The 16,129-nt window shown below is 35.6% G+C and overlaps 1 protein-coding gene across 1 annotated transcript in view; it reads right to left on the bottom strand.

Annotated features, from left to right (window-relative positions):
* Nucleotides 1-15,517, bottom strand: part of LOC145686246 (phosphonopyruvate decarboxylase-like) — a 178,008-nt gene extending 162,491 nt beyond the window's left edge. The window contains exon 1 of the mRNA XM_081759354.1: nt 15,363-15,517. The gene's annotated coding sequence lies outside the window, so the exon portion shown is untranslated. The remainder of the gene's footprint in view (nt 1-15,362) is intronic.
* Nucleotides 15,518-16,129: the final 612 nt, after the last annotated feature.

Raw genomic sequence — 16,129 nt, 5'->3', positions numbered from 1 at the left:
GGGGAGCAAAACTTTTCGGGAGATCCAAATTCAATATGAGGGTACATTATATTAAATTTTGTAAAATCATCCCTAAAATTATACTAAATTTACAGAAGAGTGAGGATTTCGGAAGTTAAGGTCCAGACCCTCAGTACTCATCCCCTGCGTACGTTCCTGCCTAGAATTCAGGAAGTGGTAAACATTTTGAATCAGTACTGCATACTGTATATTGGTTACACAGATGCTAAACAAACCAACAGTTACGAAGAAGACACACAGATTTTTGTGTAACAATTGCCTAATTAGGATCATAGCCAACTGTCCTGAATCACCAGTTACAATTATTAAGAATACAATTATTCTCCATTTTTTGTTTATGTTTAACTGATGTATTCACTAGCATGGGCGCCCACAGAAAAATTTTCAGGGGAGGGCAAATGTTTCATAGTACTATCATATTTGCAAGGGTTATATTTAGTGGATGCTTTGTACGGAACTAAAATCCAACCATTCCTGTAAGTTTTACTGCAAACATAGTATTAGTCTATATAATATTAATTTGGGCTCTGTTAATAGTGTATTTAGGATCTCACAGGTGAGTATTAGGTGAACGTGCGTGGTCTCCAGAGAACAGTAAACTCAGGAAATCATACTCAGAGGGGGCAAATGCCCTTCCTTGCCCTCCCCTGCGAGCGCCCATGTTCACTAGGTTTACAGGTTCTATTTGGTCTACTAGATCTATCGGGCAAATAGTGCAAACGAGTTCAACCAGTCCAAACAGGTCTAACAGGTCATAGGTTCTAACGGGTCAACCCTTTTCATACGGGTAAAAATGCAATATTGATCCTACAGGCGGGCAGGTGGTCCAGAATCGATAAAATTTTCCAAGCCCTACAATCGAAAGCTTTCGAAATGTGGGTGTGGAGAAAAATGGAAAGAATTAGCTGGGTCGAACGGAAAACGAATGAGAGAATGTTATAAGTGGTGGGAAAAAAACTAGATATTAAGAAGAGGAAGAGAAACTGGTTGGGATATTGGTTAAGAAGAAATGTATCATGCGGGATGTGTTAGAGGGTATGGTATGGTGGCAGATAAGAGAGGGTAGGGGTGAAGGAGACTACAATTAATGGACAATATCAAAACAGAAAATTCGTAAGTGAAGACAAAGAGGTTGACGGAAGACCATGGAGCATGGAAGCTTTTCAGTTATAGCAAGTGACCTATCGATTGGCAGAATACCTATCTATGATGATGAGTTCAGTCTACGATTTCCCTTGTTGCTTATAAAAAAAAAAGTGACAAGCAAATACTGCAGTATACTTAAGACGTCTACCTATTGTTATTAAATGTAGATAATTTTAATTTATAATGCACTTGTATTCTAGAATTGGACTTTGTCTATGATTTGGACGAAGATCGTACCAAGGGGTACGCGTCTCGATATATACCAAGGGATAATACTTTGGATATAATAAGTACTACTTTTTGTAATGATCTTTTGGATATATGTTGTTTCGAATCCAAGATGACTAATTCCATATTCACTGCGAGTTCTTTGATGACCTGATAAAATTGCAATATATTTGTTTTTAAACGCATATTGTGTCTTTTATTATTTAGGTTACTTTATGGAATAAAACAATCAGATACTATAGAAAGAGAAACAAGTTATGATTTCTCCATAGCACTTTTATCATTTGTTTAGGTATATACAACAACCGCTCTCCCGTAGTATGATGCTGGGTACGCACGAAGGGGTAAAATAACTTTCCCAGAAAAAAAAAAAAAAGCTCTGGTATTCTTCTAATTAGTTAAATCCCCTTATAGCTTTTACAGTGTGGAGCTGAAATATCAAGCTATAAGGAACATATTATTCCTTTAGCCTTGTGCAAATATACCCACTTCTGTGAAGGAAAATATCTAAAGTGTTCCTGTGATGAACAACTTCGCCTACAGTCCGCATTTACTCGTTTCTGGACGCCGTAGATAGCATGACGGTATATACGCGACAGGAAAAGATTAATTGGTCATCTATCACTATACAAAAAAAGAAAAAAAAGCGTAAATACACTAAGATAATAGAAATGCTATGGCTGCCCAAGAGTACGTTTGGAACATCTATGAGATGATAAAAATGAAGATCAATTAGAATCTATGCCACAGGAAGGACATCCCAAGAAACTGATAAATATTGAAGAATTTTTGCTGTTTTGGGATTTTTTTTTAATTATGGACTAAGGATTAATATTTCGAGATGTGCTAATTCTGAGTTCAGTAAGAATCTATGTGCAGAAACAAGAGAACATGTAGTTAAAACAGCAGATTGATGGAAGAATGTCTTATTCGTAGACGAAAGTATGAGAGTTTTGTTCAGTTGGACAGCAACGTGTATGGAGGAAGAAAAATAAGGATTTACAAAGTAGTCATCGTATGCCAACACTGGAATATGGTGTACGTCATTTAATAGTACGGGGGTTCACGTCGGAAAATTGGGTTCGAGAGATGGTCGAGTAGATCATCACAGGGGCGGGGAGATGCAGGTGGAAAAAACTGGACCATTGTGCTTATCTATGCATTCTTCTTCGCGACAATTCACAAAAAACAAAAAGATAAAATGCTATTGGAGATCATCCGAAGCACACAACAGCGGAAGTGTATTGTGGCTTTTATACAATTGTCCGAAGATACTTCTCTGGAACTCCGCCTCAGTAATCGGACCTAATCTCAAGCGAACATTATGAAAATTCTTGGAAAATTATAGTTACATCCAAAGTCAAGTTACAAACAAGACTGATGGAATAATAGCGGAAACGTATGGACAAAGACTAGGAACCTAGTACAAAGTATGTCGATGAACCTACACGCATTACGTAGACAAAAGACACACTAACAAATAGTGAAGAACGAATATTAATGTGAACGACTATATATATATACAGGGGCGGATCCAGGATATGATCAAGGGAGGGGCTAAACCATATTTTACCGTTTTATCCAGTGTAAAGCAGGATTGAATCCCATTTTATCCAGTGTATATCTGAGCGTCAAGGGGGGAACTATAGCCGCTATAGTCCCCCTTGGATCCGCCACTGTATATATATATATATATATATATATATATATATATATATATATATATATATATATGGCCGGATTTAGGCATGGGCCCGGGACTAGGGAGGCGAATTTTGAGGGGCGGGAATTTTAGAAAAAATATTTAAACAAACGATAAAACTATTGAAAATACATTTTTCACCAAAGACTCAATAAAATAAGAGAAACCTATTTCTTTTTAATGGCCCTGACTACGATAATATTGTAGCAGATTAGTCGTAGCAAATATTGTCATAAAAGTCAGGTGGTTTGATCAGTTGTCACTGGATAGCTGAAAAGAGCGGCAGCCTACTGGTGGTTAGAGGCGTTAATTTCGCTATGGCCCATGGGCGCAAAACATAGAAATCTGGCCTTATATATCTATATCTATATCTATATCTATATATATATCTATATATATATCTATATATATATCTATATATATATCTATATATATATATATATATATATATATATATATATATATATATATATATATATATATATATATATATATATATATACATGCGCTCGTAAGTATCATTATAACAAATTGGAATAGCAATGTTAGCTGAACGTGTGGATGAATGACCGGAAGACATTAAGTTTTGTTGATAATCAATCATCCGCTTTGACTAATAGCATAAAACATTTGCAATTGTTTGTTTTTTGTTGAACCTGTAGCCCACTTCCGTTTGTATATTACACAGACTAAAAGTATGCAGTAATTTCCTGTCTTAAAAATGCATCCTATTAATGAGCAAAGAATGAATAATAAGCTTTTGAGGAAGCACTCAATTAACTACAGACATGGTCGAAAGAATTTATGTAAATCATATGAAATGCTATATCTGGAATAATCATGTTGCTTTCAAACTAATTTTTATTAGAAATAAACTGCTTCCTACGGGGCCGATTAAATATTGCCTTGTATGTGATCGCAACGCATCTTTGCTATCAATTTACAGTCGTGTTATCGGAGTTCACACATGAATATATATTAGCAGAATCAATTTTTTTTATATCATTATACTGAGAGAGGTAGGCTTGAGCGCATTAGCTCCTTGTCTACGCCACTAGTCTATAGTACAGATTTATGAATAGTATGGTTTAATTACATACAGTAAAGCAGTGATTATCCGTGGAATTGGATGGCAAGGGCACCGCGGATAATCCGAAAAGAAAGACTAGAAATGAGGTGCGCAAAAAAAAAAAAAAAAAAAAAAGAATGAAAACTGTTTTATTGCAGGGTGCAAAATTTTAGTCAGACGCACTCGCCAATCCAAAACTGATGGTCGCCAGTATCTCTCACGTACAAATTATGAGGAATCTCCCCTCTTCATGGCATTTGGTTTGACAAAGAGATTACATCGGGGCATAAAATTTCAAAATCAGACAATTAGATTCAGGATAATCAGTTTTGAATTGGACAATTCATATACTCTGCACTGAAGTACCAGCTGTGGATTGCAGTTTTCGGATCAAAGTCCTCAAGTAAAGGGCCATTGATGGAAATTCTCAGCAAATCATCCAGTGTCAGTTTTCAATGAATTTCTGTAGGCAGTCTTAACACCCGAGACTGCTAAAGCCTTCCTCACATGAAGCAGTACCCACAGATAAAACTGAACAAGATGTGACAGTTGGAAGCAAATTTGGGAAGCTCGTAATAAAATATTCAGTGTCTGATTCAACGTCAATGAGGAAAGCAACCATTGGAGGAAAACCATTTCAATTGAGGGTGGGAAAGGAGGCGAATTACAACGTCGTGAAAACTTCATTTTCCATGTCCGTTGTGAAGACGTCACATTCCGTGTTTCCTCTCACTCAGTGACAATTATTTTCGTGAGAAACAAATTGCGCAGCCCTGTGAGTTTAGGCAGAAACCATTCCTACTGAACACTGGTCGCCAGCTCTAAATTTCTAGTCGCCAGTGGCGACCTGATGACCAGAAAATTTGCGTCCTGTTTTATTGTACAAAAAGCATCATAAAACTTTTAAAATACCTTTGCTCTACGTCTAAACCACTAAAACAAAGAACAGTAAACAGAAAACAATAATGTACTGTAAACTTGCAAGTGATTTTCGACCTTCGCACTACAGGCCTATTGTATTTTCCGGGTTGTTGGCTTTTTTTTTTTTAAAGGTTCGTAATTAACCTTTCAGTTGTCGCCTGCGGACTCTCCGCAGTGAACAATGAATGTAATTTACTACCACGCAAATCACTCTTTACAATTTCCGTTTTTCATACCTTACAATAATCCGCTTCTGCTTGTCTTAACCTCTTTCGAGGAATTTAGGTTTAAGGCACAGATTTATCATCCTAATTTGCCTATGTCCTGCTATTGAGATTAATGATTCTTGACGAATCCTTTGTTAAATACATTGAGAGAGAACATTGGATTCTTGTTTTAACTGAAATGAAAAGTAACAGACATCTCGCGTATAATCCGCATACCCATTTCAATAAGTTCTTACAGTTCTGTCTACAGCACAGGCAGTTTTATCTGTTGTTTTATTAAATGCAATATTAATCCATTTTTATCTTTTCTACAAAGATTGGAATACTTTACTTTTTGTGACTTTTTTTTTTCCTTTTTCACTTCAAATCACAACAATCACTTTACCAATATTGTAACACAAACCAAGAAACTGTGTAACTATGTATTATTGACATTAAGTGCTTTCACGTTCTTGCCACCTTGTAAAGTAATACAGAAAACCAATCATACCTTCTGTAAATAGAGGAGTGAGCCTCAAGCTCGGGTGCCAAATGTAAAATGGACGGAGACGTCCATCAAGCCCCACGCTTGGGAGTCAATTGAATAAGCTGTGAGGAGCCCCAGGCTCGGTGACAAATGTAAAATGACCTCTCAAGCACAGGTGTGCTGAAATTTGCATACGACATGAAGTGTCAAGCATATGAATTAGTGTGAGGCTCTGTAGAGAGAAGAGGAAGGCGTACCAGTGATGGTGAGGTGTGTCTCTCTCTCTACATTTGACAGCAGTCTTACGTCACACCTGAGAAGACTGTCTGTCATCGTGGGTTCCATGAACTATGAACTGTTTGGTTGCGGTAGAGACTGAGTAAAAAAAAATTGTTGAGACTCTTTAAAAAAACAAAAATTTAATTTTGATAGAATAATCAAAAATGCCCCTATGTAGATCTATGCTACTTTTAAAATTAAACAGAAAATCCCGATTTTGAGATCTACACAGGTCTCATAGTTCATGTTTCCCTACCCTGATTGTACGCTCTCGAAGCGACTCATGGGCTACACAATTAGTAGCAGCTCATGTAACATGAGACTGAGTCTAATGATACCAACAGAATACATTAACAAGGAGTACTATTAGCAGTAAGTTAAATGAAGTCGCCGAACGAAGTCCACCTGAAAAGAACAGAAGTTACAAAACATTTTAGATATTTTTGTACTCACCAGGCAGCAAGTAAACCTTCAGGATTCGTACGGGAATTGTAGTATGCAACAGACGTAGAATTAAATTTTCATAACTATTTAATAGATCCTTGGCGGAATTGAAGTGAACTATTTACACTCGATTTCACAAACAACACCTGTACACGAAAAAAGAAAAAAAAATGATACTCGTTTAGTGGCCAATGTGTTTTACTTATACCAATAGTTCTAGTCCACGTGTGATTTAGTTTGTAGTTTTCAAAGAAATGTCCTGCATGAGTCCAGTCTTCACTGTTGTCTGGATCCTCCAATCTGCACGCATTCTTCCGTATATGCGTGACGTACTTTTATCCCACATAGTACGGTTTTTGATGATCAGTCTTGAAGATCACGTTGTCTTCGTCGATCTCTGCATTGGTGATCTCTCTGTTAAAAGTTGAGAGTTACTGTCATCACTATCACAGTAAAGGTGCCATAGGCTCGACACGCTTTACTGGATTTTATGTGCTGTGGTGCAAAAAGTCCCACTATGTAACTTTCACAGGTTAAAAAAAAATAAATGTTTCTGCTGATGACAGAGTTGCTATCATATTTGTGTATTAAACACAAAACAAACTGGTTGGAAGTGTGCTCATTGTAAATGTGAGCCACACGATGAGTCCACCAACACACGTTACTAATCTCTTCATAATACGTACATGTTCTCAGATAATAGTTGGTCTTGGTGTACAACGAAACACCCCTAACTATATGTACGCAAATGTAACTACAGCAAGTTACTTAAAAAAAAATACACTCCCGATGGGGTCATATATAGAAGATATTTCCCCTTTTTTCTATCTAAGCACTATGTGATACATGTCATAGTAGTTGCTATTACACTAGCAAAGGCTTGGAAATATAATGTCACTAAATGAAGTGTTCTATGAACTAAGAACTCAAGCGAAGTATCACTGAGTGACGTGTAGTGTCTCCTGACATGGAACGAAGTGTGTCTTGACCTCTCCTGCGACCATAGTTATTAGGTCCGCTGGAACTTGAAAAACCTAGACTCACCTTCAGTCTACCGGTTTTCTTATGGTCAACGTTCTCTCTCTCTTTTGGTGACAACCGAAATTCCTAAATAGGTCACCACTGTTATGCCCTAATATTACATTTATAAATACACTCTGGTGAGTTTCACATATTTTACTTGATTCTTTGATCTTCTATGAATATTTTGATATATAACACAACATATGTCATGTACCGGAAGACTATTTAAACAATTAAGAAAACAAAACATATTAGAAAAAATACATGTTCCCCCTTCCATCAAGAACTCACGTGACAGGTAGTGACATCTATACACAAACACAGTCTGCAGCGGGGTGTAATCTCAATACAAACTTTTACTGAATTTCACTCATCCCTGCTTATTGAACAAATATGCTGCAAAATCAAACCTTAGATTAATAACATTATACAATTTACTATATACCTACATTATAATACATGACTGTCATTACCTTAGGGGTGGTTAATTAATGTATTTGTCTTCCGGATACATTGGTAGGCATAAAGCCCCTTCCATCTTTGCAGACGAACACCGCTCAACGAGTTCAAACAACTGCCTGTAAATAGTACTGTCAAATCGTACTGAAAGAGTACGTGATACTGTCGGACATGTGACATACCGTGTTAAATAATCATAATTTATAAACGGGTGCATCCAAGAACCTTTTAAATTTGAATAAAATCAAATTTTCCAAAACCAAATCACAATTTCAAAAACATATTACTCCGCGCTGTGGCTGGCGATAGCTTCGTTTTTGCCGGCCTAGAGCCGTGGCGGGGGAGGCGGGTAAGGTGACAAAATACGTCATCAAGAGAGTTTCTAGCACCTTATTGTTCCCAAAAAACAACACTACGGTGTGACTAGTATACAATAGCCATGTACACGACTGAACGGCGCTATATTGGAGAGTAGCCAACCCATCTCTCATCCACTAGTCCTTGACATATAGCTGTAGTCCTGCATACAATTATTTCTGAATAGTCCAAAATCTAGTCTGAAAACTCATAGTAAGCTGGAAACAGTTGTACTATCTTAGTTGCTGTTCGTGTGTGTTCCGCTGGAGGCTATGAGTTCGCTGAACTTCAGGTTGCAAATTTTGAAATGCTCTTCCAGAAAAAAAAAAAAAAAACTTAGTACTCGAAGTTCTTCCATCTCTTCCCATGAAAATGATGTGAATTTAATACGAAGCATATACATCTTGTTGGCTTTTACATCTAATTATGCATGATTAAATATTTAAATGAATTGATATAAAATATATGTGGTTACACATTTACATATAATTACCATTTTGATATGCAAAGATTTTGATATGACATTTGCATATCAAAATTTAAATAACGTACGCTCTAGGTCTTTACACTTCCCCTTCCAACAATTCTTTCAACCAATAGCAGCATATAAATACAATAATAACGACTCCACAAAACAAACGCAGAACTTGCCAGATAGGTAATACATATATAAACATCAGTGGTATACAAATACATAAATATGATATTAATATTTTATATTCACGAATACTTATGAGAAAACTGTAAAGCAAATAAAAATCTAGTTCAATAAAATGTTCACCACCCACCTTCCTTTAAAAGGACGTATTTTGATATAAGCAAATTCAGATTGGAGAAAGAAAGTGTTTGAATTTAACCTGATATATTCTATGATCATAGGACTCCAAGATAGTTTGAGAAATATTGACATCTTAGTCTTAGATGTTCTGAGCCATGAATTATCTTCCGTTCCACTGTCCATGTTCAAGTAAAGTGGAGAAATGCTAACTGAGCAGTTGAAGTCACTTTTGAAAAATTGCATCCAGATTACCGAGTCAGCGCGTTGTCTGGCAAATTACACTTACCAATAGAAGGCAAAGTTATCAATTTAAGCAGAAATTTCCAATCCTATATCGCAAACAGACTTAAGGTGGACCACTAGATGTTCTCGGTGCTATGCTAAACACTACTTGAATAGTGCAGTGTTGCCAGGTAGTGTTGAGTGTTTACTGGTACCAGATAATAAAAGAAGTAACCATGAAATTCTGCTTGGATACTTGTTGAAGAAATTAGTTTTCGACCCTTACCGAAATTCCCTTTTCGAAATTCTCAGCTAAGTTCCGCTTCTCGAACTGCAATGTAGAATCCAGGAATTAAACGTACACATTTGGCAACAACACATTATGGCGTTCTACGCAAGTTCTTTCTCAAATTCTATTTCCTTAAATGTAAATTAATATTTAATTAAAATATGAAGCATAACACGAAAAACGGTCGAACAATATATCTATTTTGTAATAAGATCATTACTTTAAAGTACGTTACACATTCAAATCAACATTTCATAAAATTGAGCACTTCTAGTAAGATCTAACAGCAAGTGCCATCTTGTGTGCTCATTGTAAAACGAAACGAAAATTTTCTTTTATTTGTTACCTTTTTCGATATCAGAAGACACAACCAAATGAATCAGTGTCTTGTGATGTAGCTGAAACATAACTTTATCTTATAGTACATTATTTATAATATGTAAGGTTTCATTGCGCAATAGTTAAGGGAATGAGCTAAAATATGTACTGACTTCCAGGTGGTGATCTACCTTAACAAAACAGATGTCTATTTAATTTTTGAATATTATTATGAATACAATCCCAAAAGCGTTGCTAGAGCAACCAAACCCATATACATAAGCAGAGTACATAAACTGATGAGGAACACCACCTTCTCAGAAGGTTGTACTTACTCTGACAGGGAACAGGAAACAACGAATACATTTGGTTTCATGACGATTCAGGAGCTCCCCCCTCTGGCCAAAAAAAGAAACCTTCCTAACTCGACATATATTTGTACACTTTCTTAATAAAACTGTACTTGTTTAGCAAAGAAATGGTTGATGTAGACGAAAAATTTGACCTTACTCATCATTTGTATTATTTCTTTTCTAACAGAAACAATCTAGTCTTATAGCTTTTCGTGAGAATATAGATAGTAGTACGTAGAAACTACTTATAGTTTTCTTCGGCTGTAGAATAACATCTGTTCCATACTGAACATAGTGTACTGTATTATTGGATTCTCCCAAACTTTGCATCCCTCTCAAGAAAAATTTCTGGATGCTCAACTGTTCCTAGTATGCTAAGGGAAAAATGATCTCGAAAAAAAAAGCTCTGGTACTGTTCTCACTGATGCAATCTCCTTGTTACTTTTAGAGTATGAAGCTCAAATATCAAGCTATCAGGAACATAATTTTCCATTAGCCTTTCACAAATAACACTTCTGTAAAGAAAAATTTAAAAAGTGTTCCTGAGGTAAGCTACTTCCCTTACCTCCTACACAGAGCCGTAGCTACGGGGTTAGCGGTACCGTTGCCCCGGACGTTAAAAAGAGTAAACGACGCTGCGCCCCATAAAAGTATTGACGCCCTATTAAATCAACATTGTTGCTAACTTGCAAAAACATAGGTTTGATAAAAATTTTCTTGATCGTTCCGCTCGCAACTCAAACGTTTCAATAAGAGTCACAAGTTTTTACTTATTACTAAAAACGTTTTATATATGATTTGTTAATGATGATGTGATATACAAGGTACCGAGTAATGGCTTAGAGTGTATACAGGAGCATTTTCAATGTCAAAACGGTCAAAGTCTGAAATACATGTTTAGTTTTTTGATGGTGATGAGTTTGGTCAGTTAATCTTGCTTTTACCCAATTAGATTAATCATGATGGCGAGAATGAAGGTATGAAAATGAGAGGGGTGAAGAGACACGCAAGCTGCTGTTTAACAGGGAATATTTAAAATGAAGACGAACAAGGGGAATACCAACATTTTCCAACTTCAAGCAGTTCTAGAATAAGGGTTTAAGTAGTCAGACCTTAACCTAAAAAATTTCGTCTTCTTCAGATTGATCACTACTTCTGCTTTTTTAAAATTCGATTGATATATGGAATGTTAACAATCTGAAGGAATTTATTGGGATCATTTCTCCATCAACTACTTGTATTTTTTTGTGTATTCCTACCAAGTTGTGTAATATTTTTATCTATCTACATACATAAAAACATATACACAGATTATACCTAGGTAGAGTATATGTGTTAATGTGTGTTAGTGTGTTTCTAGTATATTAAATAATAATAAGTAACATTAAATTTAAAACTTAAACTATATTTTGTATGTTAAATACAAACATTAAACATGATCTTCAGCTCCATAGATCAATCTTGAGAAATTAATATTAAAAAGGCTCCTTCTGAATTTCCATTACATTTCACAAATATTCTTTTACTTACAGAATTGAAATTAAAATGCTATTTGTGTGGTCACATACAGAATAAAATTTCAAAAAGTTTACAATTATTACTGAAAATTAACGCTGTCACCCATTTCGAACATTTTAAAAGCATTTCCATATCTGTTCTCCAAGTGGATCTGTTTACCAATCAAAGATAATTTTGTCAAGTTTAACAAAAAGTTCAAAATAACGGTCTTGAAAATAGCTCTTTCTTTTTTGGTAAAAGAATACTTAATGATCGGTTTTGGCTGTTGCAATGCTTTTCAAAAAGATAATTTCTCCAAGGTAAGTTCAAAAAGTAATTACGCTTCCCAAAAGTATTCATAGACCTACATTTTACTTTTAAATTACTGCTTTGATGGTTGAATTAAATATCATTATTAGTCAAACTTAATGTTCTTTATTATATGTATTAGAGAAAAATATATTTCATGCAACTTTTATTTTAAAAAAAAAAAACAACTTCTTATTGCATTCGGACACATTATTTTGTATTGTAAGTTCCAGTTGTTTTTCAGGTAAAAATAAATTCATGTATGTTACTAACTTTTTATGCGTAAATATGTATTTTCCAATCCTCAGCAGAATAAAGTAATGCTGAGACACCAAACGTGTTTTCGGTATTTATAAAAAAACAAGCGTAAAAGCTTAATATCTTTATATCACTTTTCTTTCTTTCTTTTTATACTTGAATGGCATGTAAACTTAACATGGGATGTATATTACATATTGAAAGGACCAAATATTCTTATGGAAAAACTATTATATTGTTTCTATCTTTTAAGAGTCAATTTTAACATTAAAAAAAAAGTCCGTTTTCTGGGGGCTGTGTCGGTTTAATAGCTCTGTCGCAAATGTGTTAATATGGATCGCTAAACTCTTTCCTCCCACAATTTCCAAACGATTTCGCATCCTGCTTCCAGAAATACTTCCACTAGACAGTCCCTCAGAGATAGGGCTGCCAGACGTCCCGGTTTTAAATGAATGAATTAACTGTCCCGAAAAAGGCTTTCGGGACGCCTGTTGGTCCCGCTTTTTGTTCTTCAGATTGAAAAAAAAAAATCAACGTGCAGGAACTAGTATATCCCAGCTAAAAACATAATGTTTTCAGAATATTTTTGTAGCCAATTAATTTTACTAAGCAAACAAGGAGTTTGAAAATCACATTCATTATTTCGTCTTAGGGGTTCTTTAGTTTCCAGAGGGGGGCATATCTTTTGGCAATAATTTCTTGAATATCATTTTCAATAGAGATGGGCTTTAACTGTTAGATATTTTATACTTCAATCGGCAGCGCAGAGCTGCTTTATTGTTTGAACTTTAATCAACAGTGGCGACACTGATCCCAGTCGCTGCATCTTAACAGCATGTAAACTGTCTATGTCCTGTATGCCATCTTCTGAGGAACGATTTTATAATCAAAGCGTTTTATTTAGTGTATACATACCTTTGCAAGTGAAGTGAAGTGAATTTAATTTCTTTCTCGGTGTAGTGCGAAATCAAATTTTCAGTAATTTTCAGGTTAAAATTCCGTAACAACTTACTCTAGCACAACAAATAGCACTTAAACATATAAAGGTACAAGTCTTGTTTAATTTTGGTACTGGATTTGTTATGCCAAACTTTTTGAGAACCTGAGTTTGGAGAACTTTAAAGAGCTTTACTTTTCGTTTATCGTTCTCAATTTAGCGTAAATGTATTTTTTCTTGCTAAATGCTAAATTTGTATATCTTTTAGGATAGGTTTCAGACGCAGACAATGACGCAACAAAGAAAAAAGTATCTCTTCAATTATAAATGGAAGAGTGTGTCGTAAATTCGCGCAATATATAGAACCTGTTAACAAGGACGCCGATTTCTCTGTAAATTTGGGGAGGGGCCCATTCAGATGCAGAAGGTATATATATGAAGATATTAAGATAAATTGCACTCAAATTATGCCAAATATTATATATTCATGAATACAATAGAGAGCCCACATGAGTTTTGGGGATCCGGGCCCCCTGGCACCCTAGGATCGGCACCCTTGCCTGTTAAACACAACAAATCAGAATTCGGAATAAAGGACACCAGGCAGCTCTTCTTATATTTTCACATTCTTTGTTCGTGCCTTGTCATGCTTCATTTGTGTTAACTGTGTATAAAATGAACTGGAAAACTGTGAATAGGGATCTGGAAAAGACAGGTACCGGTAATTAATTGATTCAAACTAAATGAGTAGGAACCCTGATCTTATATATAGCCTGAGATTGGTGTCCCGGTTTTTCCTTTGCTAAATCTGACAACCCTACTCAGAGATGACAAATCGCCCGTCGGAACTAAGAAAAATTACCAGATAAATCTATATATGTGAGCAGCTCGAAGAAAAAGCAATGGTAAGCCCCACTTGCGGCGAAATTGAGTTATTAGTTGGAATAGGTTGGGATTGAACCATAGAACAGTATGTTGTTATTTTCGGGAGCGTGAAATAATGCTAATTTTTTAAATGGAATTTACTAATTGTAATAGGACAATTATCTGCAAGTGGAGAGAAAAACTATTCACCTAAACACAGACACAGAGTACAAATGATATAACGACAATAATAAACATTTCAGACATCTTTACACCTCATGCACGTTGTTACCTCTATATTAAAATAAGCTATTTAACTTAATTTCCGTTGCGCGGTTAATCTCAATAAAACACAATAGAAGTTAAATTCGGCAATTTTTTTAGTTCCCATGCGTTTTACAACAGCACCCCCTCTCTCCCCCCATTCCACTTTTGACCATATTTGCGGGGTTGCAACGTCTTGAAACCCACTGTGTCTGTTCTTTCTTCCCAACACTATGGCTAATATGAAACATGTCAGGCAATGTAAGAACAACGAAGCTGGTTTTAGGAACAGGGAATCGAGCACTAACTTAAAAGGGCAGCATTTGGAACTTTGGCAGCTAAGACTCCACGTGGAGTTGACAAGTGAGTGTCAATTCTTTGAAATGAGGGTTCTGGTTGGCCGTTAGTTGGCCGTTTAGTTATCAAGGATGTTTTCCGCAACATCCCTCCGACAATGACGTATGTATGGCCCGAGCCATCACACGTGAGGCGGCATTCTTTATATACAAACTGCATTTCGGTTGAAGAAGCGAAATATGTTAATATGTCATGTCTACTCGAAATATTTTAACCTATAAGTTAACTCGTACGTACTTCTGCATAAGCAAAAGAAATAACCATTAAAAGAGCTACATTTAGCATATGGTTTAGGTCTGACAAATACTGTAGTGCAGTCCAATATCTTATTGAAAAAAAAATCGATGGATAATAATTATATGATTTTGTTATACATTACTGCTTAGATCTGATTTTCAGAATTGTTCCTCAAATAGAAACTTCCTTTGAAATGAGAGGTGGACCCTATTCTCTTTGTAACTAAAAATAAACGTGTTGCCCTCATCGCCCTTATTGTGAATTCACCAGCGATGGAGATGGGAATATTGGTTTTAATATTGAAAGAAAGAAAAATAAGAAGAAAAATTAACCTTACCTAGGCGCTGAAGCCTGGAACTCACTGGAGAAATTCACACACCACACGTTCAAAGTCGAACTGCGAAGAGGAAAAAAGCGATTGTATACATTAGGAATGAGGCAGTGGCATCACGTGACAAGAACCTTGATTAAACTCTGTTGTCATTAGACATCAGGACATTCGCAATGTCTTACAATAACACGATTTGCCTTACAATAACAAGTATATCAGTGTCATCAATGATTGGTCATATGGCAGTGTTGCCAACTGTGGAGATATGTCCCACATTTAAACATTTTTGTTAACGGACGTAGTACGGATTTCGTAAATTGCTGGGAAACGTAGGAAATTTTATATTAAAAAAATGAAAGTTAATGAGTGAAAATAAAGTGCAGTTAATCGTTATACTGGCAATGTCATCGTCCTTAAAACTATCCTTAAAAAAATGTACTCGAGTTACCAATCCTGGTTTTGATCGATTCGAATTCTAACTTCCGAAAAGAAGGGAGAAAAATAATGTAGAATTTGAGTTGACTGTGACGAATTTCCCGTACTGAGTGACTGAAAGAAAGAGAAGAAGCAAAATTGGGGACAGAACTTCTTAATTCATTTTCATTTAAAAATAACTCCTGAAAGCACAAGAACGCATCCCACATAATGGACCAGTATATATCTATTCATAACCAAACAATTATAAAGGTTCGCTTGTTATTTAAGGGATACGAATGCAGCAACTTTGAAAAAGGGATGTATATGAAATACGAGCTCACCTTTTATCGTTATTC

The sequence above is a fragment of the Thermobia domestica genome, chromosome 5, assembly GCF_964235325.1.
Source record: "Thermobia domestica chromosome 5, izTheDome1.hap1.1, whole genome shotgun sequence".
NCBI lineage: Eukaryota > Metazoa > Arthropoda > Insecta > Zygentoma > Lepismatidae > Thermobia > Thermobia domestica.
The sequence above is the reverse complement of the archived record's forward strand: the minus strand, read 5'-3'. Positions and strand labels throughout refer to the sequence as shown.